The 14719-nt window shown below is 41.2% G+C and overlaps 1 pseudogene; it reads left to right on the top strand.

Annotated features, from left to right (window-relative positions):
• Positions 1-1107: 1107 nt before the first annotated feature.
• LOC147423847 (uncharacterized) lies at positions 1108-13971 on the top strand (annotated as a pseudogene).
• Positions 13972-14719: the final 748 nt, after the last annotated feature.

Genomic DNA, 14719 nt, shown 5'->3' with positions numbered 1-14719 from the left:
GGCAGTTTTTTTACAGTTTTTACCTGTCACAAACCATTCATATGCCAGGAGTTATACCATTTGTACACATATGTACCACAGGGCACCATATGTAGAATTTATTTAGCAGCCAGCTAGACCTGAACGACCAGTATGGAAAGATCTTTCCCGCCCAGAACAACCCATAGTATCAAAAACAAATACATAATATCAAAGGATACCAACTATTTAGTTTACCAATCAAACTAAACATGGTCATAGAAATATGACCAGAGGTAGAGATACCATTCTACCACTAGTCAACCAGTCGCATCCATATACGACCAGCACTAGAGATATGCTCTCTATACCGGATTTACATCACGCCAAGAATTACTACATTAGTATCCGGATCATCATTCCCCATGCCTGTACTCAAACCAGACACCCAGCCATGCACATGAAACACAGCATCTTTTTACATTTTATTATACTCACGAACCAGTAACAAGCCATGGGATATTCCCCCTACATTCACAAATTTCCATAGGGTACCATTTTTTACCAACTATTTCTCATAGTTTTTGCTGGTTAGCAACCAAATTATAAAGAGATCAAATTCGCATCAGAACAGAATCTGTCACATGTCAGGGGATATTCCCACTACAAAAAAGTATCACAGGGTACCATATTTAACTATCATGTCACTCAGTTTTGCAGGTTTTAGCAACAAAATAGATATGAAGAGATTCATTCCACGTCAGAACAAAACGTAGTACCAAAGAAAATATATACTTTCATCGTATACAGATATTTAACTATTCGACATGTGAACTCGGAGCAGTAGGCAGAACAGCCCCCACGACGACTTCCTTCCCATTCGTCATGACAGTAGAAGACTGTTTCAACAGAGTGCAGAACCCTCCTCACCACTCAATGTAAAAAAGTTTTTACAAATTCCATTACCTCATACAGTAACAATATGCCAAGTGAGTAATACTACTCACAGGTTTATATAGGCTCGGTGTCCTCCCTGCACGTACTGTTATGATCAAATTCGTCCAGAACAAAGATCCCCCAGGATATGCAAACCGTCACACCATTGAGAGAGGATGATATAGGTGCATGCCACCCAGCCAAAGCAGATGAATGCGCCCAATCGCCGCCGAGGTCTGGCGTGTAGAGCCAGGCAGCCATGTAAGGAAAGGTTTGTCAGAAACAGGTGTTGTGAAGGCAGATGATAACACCTACCACCAGTTAGATCGAAACTTGCCTGAGGAAGTAATAGTCCTATTTCAACTTAAGAAGGATACATTATGCCAGGCCCTCAATCCCACGGGTCAGTGGTTCCGAGAGGTAGACAAGGGGTGCTATAGCCAGGTAGGCAAACATATTGTAAAGGCAGTAATAGGTATTAAGAGCCGATTAGTCAATTCCAATCCTAGGCTATTAAGGAGTAATGTACTCTTTTCTAGGTACCCTTTATATATAGGCAAAAAACTTCCATATCGCCCATGTTTTAGGTGTTTTTTCTAGGTTGAAAAAAAGTTTTAAAGTATTTTCACAATTTGTACAAAGCTCAGCCTGGAGTGGTATTAGTACATCAGTACAAGATGAAGGGGGTTTTTTTTTATATGCTAGATTATACTATTTCATAAGCAACTATATGCATGGTATTCAGAGAACTAAAACCATGATTCCTTATATTTATCATGGATAGGTCCTATTCTCCATATACCAAATGTTTGGTGTTTAGACCTGAGTTGGATCATAGCCATAGTACCATCCCTTTTAGTATAAGAGTAAGGAAGCCTTGGAGTGGCAATAGTATACGAAGTTTAGTGTGTGTTATACACTAATCCCTTATGGATTTAAACATCGATCTGATATTAGCTATTGCAGTCCAACACCTGCAGCAGACTCCTGAGTTAGTTCGTAGATCATTTGTCAAAAAATATGCCAGCCTTCTCTTTCCGAACCAGGGGACAACTGTAACCCAAACACAGTGGTGGACATATCAAGATAAACTCACCAGAGTAACATTATGGGGTCGAGAGCATTTCAAGAAGAACATTAGTCTGGCAATGGTAAAAGAGGCCATGGGTTTAGGTCCGAAGTACTATTACGTTAAGCAGTCTATGAAGCGCGGGTTCTCAGAGCGATTATTCCTACTGGCACAATTTATTCCTCATCACAAGCTCTTCCTAAGTCCTCATTTTGGTCCCTACTTACGAGGATACTTTGATTATTCTCCCCGAACCAGAGGTTTAAGCATGGCATTAGCTAATCGTATCCTGCCCCATACAGAATGACCAGCCATATGTTTCTATTGCGATAGTTGTTTGTGTGATCATGTAATGGACGGCTTAACCGTGATGGAAGAGGAACCAAGGCGGTTTTATCTGCTCTTATTTATGATAGACCCTCTCTTTTTTGTAAGCAATACTTTTGAACAAGTGTGTGTGTGTGTGTGTGTGTGTGTGTGTGTGTGTGTGTGTGTGTGTGTGTCAAAAGATGTGTTTACACTTCAAATATGCAAGCAATGAGCCGAGTATGGCAAGCAAGGAGCAGATCCAAAAAACTAGGGCATGAAGTGTCGAACATATAGCAAGGGGTCAACCTTATAGTAGGCATGGGTGTGTGGGGTGGGAATTGAATGGGTGTATATGTGTGCAATATCACAGAGTGTTTGTCAGCGTGCATTCTGTGTTCTATATTGTGTGTGTGTGTGTGTGTGTGTGTGTGTGTGTGTGTGTGTGTGTGTGTGTGTGTGTGTGTGTGTGTGTGTGACCCTCCCCCATCCCTGAGGAAAGGTGCACTTGGTGGAGGATAGGCCACCAAGTGGACCTATCCTCTACCAATTCTCTGTTTTAAGGTACTGATGTTAGATCTAATGCTTGAAAATTGATTTCTCTCAATGAAATTGGTAATACATGTAATTACCTTCTCTTTTTTGAAACCATTCTCTACAAACATAGAGACTAGTTTATTTAAATATGTTACCACATACGATTCTTGGGATGCATTATATAATATGGGAAGAACTTGTGATATGCATACATTATATGCCATCTTTTTTGGTCGATTACTGGCTGCATGAATAAACGAAACATTAGGGCATGGTAATTTGTCTTTTTTCCATGCTGTGTATGTTACATACTCCCCTTCAATTGATTCGCACAATTGGATGTGTGTATTTAAATATGTGGTTTGGTTCGTCTTGTGTGTGTCTTTAATCCCAATAATGTCCAAAGGGTAAATTGTAAAGGGGTCCTCTTGGGACAAAGGCTTTTGGTGATTTAGACATTGTGAAATAAATGGATTATTAGCAAATAGCAAATCATCCATATACCTCCATGAATATAAGATCATATCAAATCGTGTCAGCCGAGATAGCTTTTTTATGTATTCAATTTCATACCATGCCAAATACAAATTACACCACAATGGTGAACAATTATATCCCATTGGTATACCTTTTTCTTGGCGATAAATATGTTTGCCTAATTTTGTAAAGCAGTTATCAAGAACAAACTTATTGATGTTATGTAAATACTCAAATGTCCAGACCACTTCACTTTTCTTTTTTGTAAGCACAATCTGTTTGCGTATTTCTTAAACCCAAGATATTTTATACTTTTTATGAGTTTAATAATGTTGAGCAGTACCTCAAGCAGTCCATGCGTGCCTTTATGAGGGATAGCCTCATAACAGGATGTTATATCAAAGGAATGAATGTTTGTAATATGTTTTGGTAGATTAATCAAAAAATCGTACTGATTATTAATCATCCAATATCCGTTGGTTTGTGTTCCAGAAAACAAATGTAGCTTTTTATGTATAATTACGGTGTATTCTTTAAACCCTTGTATTAATCCTTTGAGTAATTTGGTGATTATAGTTGTAGCAGGAGTAAATACACAATTATGTGCATTAGTGATCCATCTGAACTCCATTTTATGGATTTTAAAATTTCCCATAAGATATGGGAGAGAGAACATAGACGGTGTTTCTAACCCAATCTCTTGGGTATAAGATCCTATGGCCTAGCAAATTTCCTCCTCTTGTGAAGAAAGAAGACAGAATTCGGGGCTTTCCAGCAAGGAAGCCTTCTCCTTGCTGCTAATTGAATGAGTTTCTTACATATGAATATTGGAGTTTGCGCAGATTTATCCAGTCCGCATATAAATAAATATTGTAAAATATAATTTATTTTATCCATCAAGTCTGTGTTCTTGTACCAGGGAGTTTGGTTTTGCCTATAAAATGGAAATCTTTGGGAAAACATCTCATTAACTGAACCTTGGATATAATTGTAATGAGTTTTACTATCCTCACATCCTAAAAGGATACATAAGGTCTTCCATACATTGCTAAGTTCTTTTATTATTGACTTAGGGTTTACTGCTATTAATGGTATGTGATTTAACCCTTTCTTGATAAATTCTTGGAAGGTTTAATGTCTAGCTATGCTAGGGTTAGTGGTGATCACATGTCTTCCAAATGGTTCTAAGTCCACTAAAAAGTTGGAAAACCTTTTATGAGTTAAACAACCACATGGTTGTGCTTCATGAATTTCCTGGGCAAACATAGAAGATGGTTTGTATAGAGTATGGTTCAAGTTTTTGGTATATTTCCAACCAAAGCAAATCCTCATTTTAGATAGTTCTTTATTGATGTGAAAATCATTTATCAATGTTTGAAAAAACTTATGAGGATTAATAAAGTCCATAAATTTGTTACAAAACAATATGTGAACAAATCTTCCATGCATCCTAACATTGCGTTCAAAATGTAATAATCCATTATTTCTTGTAATAAGTAAATGTACCTGGTCTTTAGAATTTGGGTATTCAAGTGCTTTGGGAGTATCTCCATAGTCTTCAGATCCTCTGAATTGCCTTAGCTTCTTGCTTGTTGACGCCATGCTGCTTGGTGTGTGTGTGATCTTCTTTAGTTGCTCCTTGCCTTTGGGTGGTTTGAGTAGGGTTTCGATTGTGTTGGAAATAGGTGTGTTGTGTAGCTTTTGAAGAAGTGGAGTCCCAAGTGTGTATAGGACCAGTCCCTTAGCTGCTTCTAGCATGTGTTCATGAAACTGATAATAGATGATTACCGCATGCCTTAATTCAGTTGGAAATGAGGCAATAAAGGCATAAACCTGGGCAAATCCGGATGAAAATTGAAAAAACTTTGGTAAATTCTGGAATATGTACCACAAAAACTGATCAAACCAAATGATTGAAGCGGAACAACTGGATTTTGGATCCACCCTTTTGCATTGGCATTTAAGGAAGGGTTTATAGGAATTCCAACAGTTTCTCAGAAACCGTTTTTGATCCTTTGCCCTGTCCATAAGAGAGAGTCCTTTGGTGCGAGCAATGATTGAAGAGCTTGGACATTTTTTACCATCGACATCTGATAATTTGACTTGTTTAAGCTTGAAGAGAACATCTTGTTCCAAAAGATGTTTAGAATGTAAGGCTAAGGTTTTACATTGCTCAACAATGTCCGTGGGAATACTACACAAGAGGAAATCCATACATCGAACGGAAAAAACCGAGCACAACATTTTTCCGAGCAAAAGTAAAGAGAATTGTAACACAAAAGCATTTTTATATTAAGCCCCACCATAAGGTCAAGTGCAGGCAGTCCAACAAAATGGTCAATCAATAGAAGGTGATCATTGTGACAATATAAATTCCTAATTGATAAGGTGAACAATGGCTATTGAAACATCGCAAGTATAATAGGAACACGTCTTGAAATGGAAATTACACGAGATCCAAAAAAATAGCCAATCCATAGAGGACCATAAAACTTAGCTCAAAAAGTCGTTGCTATGCTAGAACTCTAGCCCCACACAAACTCACAATCCCTAGAACAACTCTACTTTTGTCAATGTTGCACGATGAGATTCCAATAGTGCCACACTAGGGAGACATATTTGTTGCTCAAGACGAGTGAGGTGCTTTTGTTCCAAGAACAAAAAATATTTATGAGGCTAAATATGCAAGTATGTGTGCTTCAGTTGGTTATTAAAAAGACATTGTTCTTTATGAAGTCACTTGTGAAGCTGTGACACTAGCAGTTCTTCAAAATGTGAATTACAACACACCTACTCAAAGGGCATGGAGGAAATCAAAGACCACTTTTTACAAACCACAATCTCTTGGGAAAGACAAACCATCAGTGTTTTTTTACATGAGTCATGCTCTTCAAGATACTAAGTTTGAAAAGGCCAAAACCTAGGGAAAGAAAATTTCAAGAGGTTGTGTTTTTTTCCCGAACCTCAATTGACTACACCTCTCTCAACTTATTCTCGGGTTCAATTTTCCTCCATAATGTTAATGAACTACGCCTCTATGCTTCATTTTCCTTCTAATATGCATTCTCTCAACTTATTATCATTAAAACCTCTTCAATGTCTCAAGCTACATCTATGTTATTTTCATATAGTCTTGAAAGAGCTGCACTTTTTTTGTTTTCCAACCCTGGTCATCGTCACATCGCATTGTTCAACTATGTGCAGAGCATGTAATCCACCAAAGCGATGCCAAAGCATGACTCTTGATGTTTACAAACGTAACAAAAACCACATGGACACTACTCTAGCTGATTTCGTGTCTACACAGGACAATTTAGAATAATGCCTTATTTTAGGGTAGCAAGGGATAGGAGTGAAGGAGTACGAGTGGAAGTGCGACGCGAGAGAGAGAGTGCGAGAAGAAGAGCACGACGATATGGTGAATTCGCTCTACTGTAATGTGTAGAGCATAGTGAGTTCTTATTAGGTTTTTACAAAAGACTATGTGTACATACCTGGCGGCCCGCCCACTTACCTGGGCGACCACATTGGGCTTTATACCCCAACAACCTCCCACTTAAAGTCCAATGTGGTACTTTAAGTGTGAGAGAAGCTACTATACAAGCTAATATACAAGAGATGTAGAGAAGTGATGTACTACCCTACACCTAACTGCTTGCGAAAATGCGCAAAGCTCTCTGAGGGAAGTCCTTTTGTAAGTAGATCAGCGGGATTTTCTGTGGTGTGAACTTTGACAAGCTGAGGTTGCTTATCCTCGAGCATTTCCCTGATGAAATGATACTTCACATCCACATGCTTTGTCTTTGAGTGATAAACTGGATTGCGAGCCAATTGTATAGCACTTTGACTATCACAATATAACACAGGCATCTCTTCTTTGATTCCCAAATCTGTTACTAGTCGATTAAGCCAAATTGATTCTTTGCATGCCTCTGATGCTGCAACATATTCAGCCTCTGTAGTAGACTGAGTAACACAATCTTGTAATCTAGAACGCCATGATACTGCTCCACCAGCCAATGTAAAGACATACCCTGACGTAGACCTTCGGTTGTCTAAGTCACCTGCATAATCTGAGTCTGTAAAACCCTTTACACTTAGCTCCTGACTCCCATAGCATATACACATACTCTTTGTAGCTTTCAGGTATCTCAATATTCCTTTCACTGTCTCCCAATGTTTCTTGCCTGGGTTTGACATGTATCGACTTACTACTCCCACTGCAAATGCAATGTCTGGGCGAGTAGCAATCATTGCATACATCAAACTACCCACTGCAGACGCATATGGAATCTTATCCATTTCAGCCTGTTCTTCCTCAGACACAGGACAATCTTGTTTGCTAAGTTTTACATATGGTGGCAATGGAACACTCAGTGCCTTTCCCTTCTCCATATTGAAACGTCGCAAAACCTTGTCAATATACTCTGTTTGAGATAACCAAATCAACTTCTTTGATCTGTCTCTCTCAATGCGCATACCAAGTATATGACTTGCCTCACCCATGTCTTTCATGTCAAACGATTTTGCCATCTTTGACTTCAAAGCTGAAATTTCTTCCAAGTGCTTGCCAGCAATCAACATGTCATCCACATACAAAATAAGGATCAGCCAACTACCATCCTTAGCCTTCTTTGTATATAGACAGTGATCGAACTCACTACGTTTGTAGCCTTGAGAAAGCATAAACTTGTGGAATTTATGGTACCATGCCCTCGGTGATTGTTTTAAGCCATAAAGACTCTTTAACAACTGGCATACCCAATCTTCCTTGCCTTTCTCAACAAACCCTTCTGGCTGCTGCATGTAAATTTCCACATCTAAATCACCATGCAAGAACGCTGTCTTGACATCCATTTGGTGCAACACCAAATCTAATATGGCAACCAATGCAAGAAAGCATCTCAATGTAGTCATCTTGACCACCGGAGAGAAGACTTCATCAAAGTCAATTCCTTGTTCTTGCTTAAAGCCCTTGGCAACAAGCCTTGCTTTGTACTTTGGCTGACCATCATGAGCGGTGATCTTATACCTGTAAACCCATTTACAAGGTAGAGCCTTTTTGCCCTGTGGTAATTTAACTAGCTTCCATGTCTTGTTTTTATGCAGAGCTGTCATCTCTGACTGCATGGCCAATTGCCAATTCCCGGAGTCCTTCATTTGCACTGCTTTCTTGTAACATGAAGGCTGATTGCAATCAGTCAACATGACATAGTTCATAGATGGAACAAACCTATCAGGAGGTCGCGTGACACGTCCAGATCTACGCACAATAGGTGGCTCAGGCTCAGCCACAACCTGTGGTTCCACTCTATCCTGTCCTTGCTCCTCTTGAGCCCTGACATTTTGTCTTGCACGTGCAGGTCCATCTTCTTGGAAGACAACTCTTCTAATGTCCTCAACCCTCTCTGGTTTAGAATGATATTTGGATTCATTAAAGTGAACATCATTGTTGCGGACAACCTTTCTGGATTCGGGATCCCAAAGTCTATACCCCATCTCACCAGAATTACCATAGCCTAGAAAGATGCACTTTCTACTCTTTGGCTCAAGTTTGTTCCTAAATTTCTTTGGAACGTGAGTATATGCCTCACAGCCAAAGACTCTGAGATGCTTGTATAAGGGCATTTTGCCGGACCATACCATCTCTGGCACTGAATCCTTTTGCAAAACCTTGCTAGGAGATCTATTTACAAGATGAACAGCTGTTGATATAGCTTCAGCCCAAAACCCATTTGGCAGCTGTGCATTAGACAACATACTTCTGACCTTCTCTTGTATGGTCCTATTCATCCTCTCAGCAACACCATTTTGAGGAGGATTGTAAGGAGCAGTAAGTTCACGTTTTATACCTTTTGACTCACAAAAGTCCTGAAAGGCCTTTGAAACATACTCTCCACCATTGTCAGTGCGTAAGCATTTAAGCTTCTTGCCACTCTGATTCTCCACAAGTGTCACAAACGTTTTGAAAACACTAAACGCTTCATCCTTGTGCTTCAGAAAGTAAACCCATACTTTCCTCGAGTAATCATCTATAAATGTCATAAAGTAAGAAGCTCCCCCTAGAGATAGGTTAGGCATAGGTCCACACAAATCACTATGAACAAGTGCCAACTGTGTATCTCTTCTACTACTTCTATGCTTATGTGGCTGCTGTGTTTTCTTACCATACAGACAATGTTCACAGAATTCAAAATCATTAAATGAAAAGCCAGGCAAATAACCAGAACGAGACAAGATTTCCATTCCCTTCTTGGACATATGTCCTAACCGGCTATGCCACAAAGAAACGTTCGGCTACTCGGTTACATTGATTACATTTTTAGAGACATTTGATACATAAATCATGTAAAGTCCTCCAGACTTTACTCCATGTGCTACTGTCATAGAACCCTTGGATATCTTCCACATGTTCTGTCCAAAAGTGGTGACGTAGCCAGCATCATCAAGTAAACCTGTGCTGATCAAGCTCTTTGTAATTGCGGGAACATGTCTCACATTCTTCAGTGTGAAAGAAGAGCCATTCTGAAACTTCAATTGAATAGCTCCAACACCTAAGATCTCACATGTCTGCCCATTGCCTAGCCGAACATGATCTTTAGTGGTCACATAAGAAGTAAACCACTCCTTGTTTGGAGACACATGAAGTGATGCCCCTGAGTCACTCAGTGCATTTCCATCAGATGCTGTAAGAAGAGCTGAGTCCATTGTATTCTTCAAGAAGTAGATGTCTCCTGACACTAGACTGTCATCCTCTGCAACAGTGTTTGTTACATTTATTTCTTGAATCTTCACTGAGGACTTGTTCTTCTCACCATGGTCTTCAGCTTTCTCTTTGCCTTTTTCTGCTTTCCATTCTCTGTAGTCTCTTTTCATGTGACCCTTCTTGCCACAATGGTAGCATTCTATGTCACTCTTGCCTTTAGCACTGCGGGACTTGCTACGAAACTGATTCCTCTTTCCACCTTTGTACTTTTCTTTGGTCCTTCCCCTGACAACTAAGGCTGTTCCTTTGCCTTTGTCCATTGTCTTTCTATTGGTTTCTTCAGTAAGCAGACTTCCTTCTACACCTGCTATGTTCAAACCATCTGGAGGTGCAAAATTACTCAAAGCTGTGTGAAAAGTGTCCCAACTTTCTGGCAATGTGATCAACAAGAACATAGCTCTAACAGGTTCATCAAACTTGACACCTTGAGCTGACAACTGACTATAGATTGTGTTGAATTCATTCAGATGATTGGACATAGGTGTCCCTTCTTTCATCTTCAAGTCAACAAGCTTCTTAAGCTAGTATACCTGTGAAGCTGCACTCTGCTTCTCATAAAGATCACTCAGCTTTAACCATGCTTGATAAGCCGACATCTCGTCTGCTACATTGAAGTAAACGCTTTCTGCCAAAGTCAGCACAATGGTAGAAAGTGCCAATTCATCCATTTCACTCCATTCATCTTCGTCCATATCTTCTGGTTTTATCCCCTTGAGCTTTATAGGTTTTATCTGCTTCTTTTGTACCAACACGTGCCAAATCTGCTTCTTCCACAATGGGAAATTGGTTCCATCCAGCTTCTTGATATTGTAAAGAGCAGTGTCCTGTGATCCAGCCATAGCTACGCTTCACAATGGTTTACTTTCCTGGGAAAAATTCGGCAGAGTTTCCCCTGTAAACTGACCTCTGAACCAATATCAACCTGTCAAATGAACCAAGAAAGCTTCAGATTTTGCATAAATCTCGGCAGAGTCTCCTTTGTAAAATGGCTCTGGTGTGCTCAAAAACAGACCAAAAAACAGCTCAAAAAACACTGTCTCTCTGACACTGTAAGCTGCGGGTAAACCTGTCCTGCACCTGTATTGTCTCTCACTGTCCTGTCACTGTCCTGTAATCATAGACTGTGACAATGCCTCAACGGCAGTAAAGCAAAGATGCAATCCCAACTGTCTAACTCACAGTCAATACATCCTAGCTGCCTATCTAAGGGTGCTCGAGGGATCGCTCCAAGACCTGTATCACCGAAAGGATCTCAACATTCGAGAATCCCCCAGCTCAATAAAACCTCACTGGACCCTCAACAAAGGCTGCAGTAAATCTGACAGTACATAGACTTCCCACAAAGTCATACATCCACAAATTTTCCACTATATGTTGTAACCGCTGCGGCGGTTGTTTGCTGCGTGACTCATAGCCAGCAAACCCTCAACAAACATACATCATCTCTGACAATACATCCCATGTGGAAGTACCTGCAATGTCAGGATGAAATCTGGAATATCAAGCAGCAAACACAAGCTACCTGATGAACTAGTGGATGTCGCCTAGAGTCTGTGTGTAGATGCGCCCGTGTCGTATGTGACACGCCTCCAAGAACTGTGAGCCGTCCTTCGATGTGTAGACAGCCACAAATCAACACTCTGGGAGTGTCGATATCCTCAGCACCTGCAGTCGTAGGCCGAAAATCCCAAATTTGCAGAGTCGGATCTGCACCCGTCGAGACCACGTAGTCGAAAATGGTCTGCGCAGACCTTTGTCGAAGCCGAACGGTGGCCGAGATGACCTCACAATGAAATTCTGAGAACACCAGGCCCTTTGGGCTTTCCCACAGGATTTGGGGCCGTGTCTTCGCCTGTCGAATTTCACTCCAATCTGAGTTGGTGACTCTAGCCTCCTGCAGTGCTGCCCCGAGCCTCGATCTGAGCTCTGATACCAGTTGAAGGAGTACGAGCGGAAGTACAACGCGAGAGAGAGTGCGAGAAGAAGAGCACGACGATATGGTGAACTCGCTCTACTGTAATGTGTAGAGCATAGTGAGTTCTTATTAGGTTTTTACAAAAGAATATGTGTACATACCTAGCGGCCCGCCCACTTACCTGGGCGACCACATTGGGCTTTATACCCCAACAAGGAGCACGCGTTTAGGCAAGGTAAGGGGGCCTGCGCTAACAAACTTGCTTCTTTTCATTTTAAAAATTCCAAGCTTGTCAACGAGTTAAAGTTAAAGCGTGAGGAAAGGTTTATATGTGGTACATGATAGAGTAAATAAAGATGTTTATGCCTTTTTGTTCATTTAATTGAGGATTTACTTTAAGAGCATTAGCTCAGTTTTGTTAATTGGGATCATGCCTTAAATTATTCCGCACCGACACGGTATGCTGAATGGCCATGTTCGAATAGATAGGATTGAGAAGATTAACACATGGACGATAAATAAGCACATCAAAGTAAGCTCACTTACCTAATAGCCTCAGTGCCGATTAGGAATGTTCAAGAGTCAAGGGTTATCCAGTTGCCTAATATCCTCAGCGCCGACTCGGAATGTTCAAGAGACAAGGAGATTGAGATTAAATTGTTTGAAGTTCAGTACGCTTTTGGGTGACCTGAAGTGGGACTCTATCTTAATTGCTTCCGCGTCGACGCGGGATAGTTAAGGAGTGTATCTGTGCTCCTCCTACACCAGGCAGGCTGCGAGGACTGTCTATTTCTCTTAATCAGGACTCTATCATAATTGCTTCCGCGCCGATGCGGAATAGTTAAGGAGTGTGCCTGATTGAACCTGTGTGCTCGTCCTACACAAGCAGGTGCATAAACTGGCTACTTCTTTTAATCGGGACTCTATGCTAATTGCTTCCGCACCGCCGCGGAGTAGTTAGGGAGTGTGTCCCAATTGAGCTTGAGTGCTATTCCTACACATCCAAGCCTGCTGCGTGAACTGGCTCCCTATTACTCAAAGGCTAGTCCTTTGCATCAGCTCCTCGATGCCCATGCTCGGGACTGTAGTTAGGGAGTATGTCCCAATTGAACTTTTGTGATATTCCTAGCTACACCAGGCCCTGCTGTGCGAAATCGCTTCCTGTGTACTCGACGGCTAGTCCTCCCACCTCCTCGGTGCCCCTGTTTGACGACCCACCTCAATATAACTTCAGATGATTTTCATCGTTTTGGAACAAGGCCGTCAAGTCATGGAGCAAGGCTGTCATTAACTTGCCAACGTCGGAAGAGAGAGAGAGAGAGAGAGAGAGAGAGAGCGCCCTTTTGCCAGCTGCATCGATCCTCTATGCATTCACCGACGAGTTCTTTCATGAAGAAGCTCACCATGGCAGCAGCAGAGCCGCTGGAACCCATCTCCAAGCTTGCCATGCTAGAGGTACCTGTCTCCAATGGCACCACCCACCATATTCCTCGTTAAGAAGCTCTCTACGAACATGATCACCCCCTCTTGCGGCTCCACCTTGGCTGCAGGTTATGACGTTTCCAGTGCATGATGTTGTACCTGCTCGTGGAAAGCTCTTACCAAAACTGACGTCTCCATTGCAATTCCAGAAGGGACATATGCACGCTTAGCGCATGGATCTGGTATTGCGTGGAAACATTCTATTGATGTTGGGGCAGGAGTGATCGATGCCGATTACCATGGTCGACCCGTTGGGGTGGTTCTCTTCAATTTTCTGATCATGACTTTACTACCAATGCCGAGAATCGTGTTGCTCACCTTATTTTTGAAAGGATCGTTAAAACCAGAGGTTATGGAGGTGGATGATTTAGAAGCAGTTTTTCTATGGTGAGAGTGCGGGTTACTCTTGTCATGCTTCGTCTTTGCCTCTCTTCCTGCTTCATCCCCGCCGCCTTCACCTCCTGCTTTGATGCTAGTTCTGTTCGATGTCGACTTCGCCTCCCCTTCCCCTTCTCTTTTCAGTGTCGGCACAAGCATCATCCTTGATTCTCCCTTCGTTTCTTTTCAAACTAACCTATACATGCTAGGAGCATAAGTAAAGGCACATCGGTTTTTTTCTCTCGTTTGTGGTGGTATCTTTTACGGTGAATCTTGAAATCACTTTCAACTTATGTGGCTTTTTCATCTCGTTATATATAGCCAGCTCAGAAATGAGCTTTTCTTTTTGTTTTGAGAGAGAGAGAGAGAGAGAGAGAGAGAGAGAGAGAGCAATAGCATCATACCTTGCACTCCTTACTCTCGTCTCTTTGGGCTGCTACTATTGGCAAATTAGCTTTGCGCTGATGTTGTTCACAAACGAGAGAGAGAGAGAGAGAGAGAGAGAGAGAGAGAGAGATCAATGTAGCAGCATACCTTGCACTCCTTGCTCTTGTCTCTTTGTGATCGACAAATTAGATTTTTTATGTGCGTGCTATTTTTATTAAAGGCATGCATCCAAAGGAAGGCTAAAAAGAAGCATTTTTAAATAGCTTCAAAAAGCCTTCAAATTGTTTACAACATTTGATAGGCACCATGCCTATATCACTCCCTACTAGCAGCAATGCCAATCAATACAAACTTGGACATCCTACCACTATTGTGTGTCGTAAGTCCCTCAATTGCCTGCCACGGTTAATAATGACCACTTTTAAGGAAAAGAGAATTAAATACCCTTGGGTAATATAACATGGGATTTGAGGAGATGGGTTGACAAGTGCATGGATTAGAAATTTAA

The sequence above is a fragment of the Adiantum capillus-veneris genome, chromosome 26 (assembly GCF_014529385.1).
Source record: "Adiantum capillus-veneris isolate H3 chromosome 26, ASM1452938v2, whole genome shotgun sequence".
Taxonomy (NCBI): Eukaryota; Viridiplantae; Streptophyta; class Polypodiopsida; order Polypodiales; family Pteridaceae; genus Adiantum; species Adiantum capillus-veneris.
Note: the sequence above shows the minus strand (reverse complement) of the source record. Positions and strands in the feature narration are given on the sequence as shown.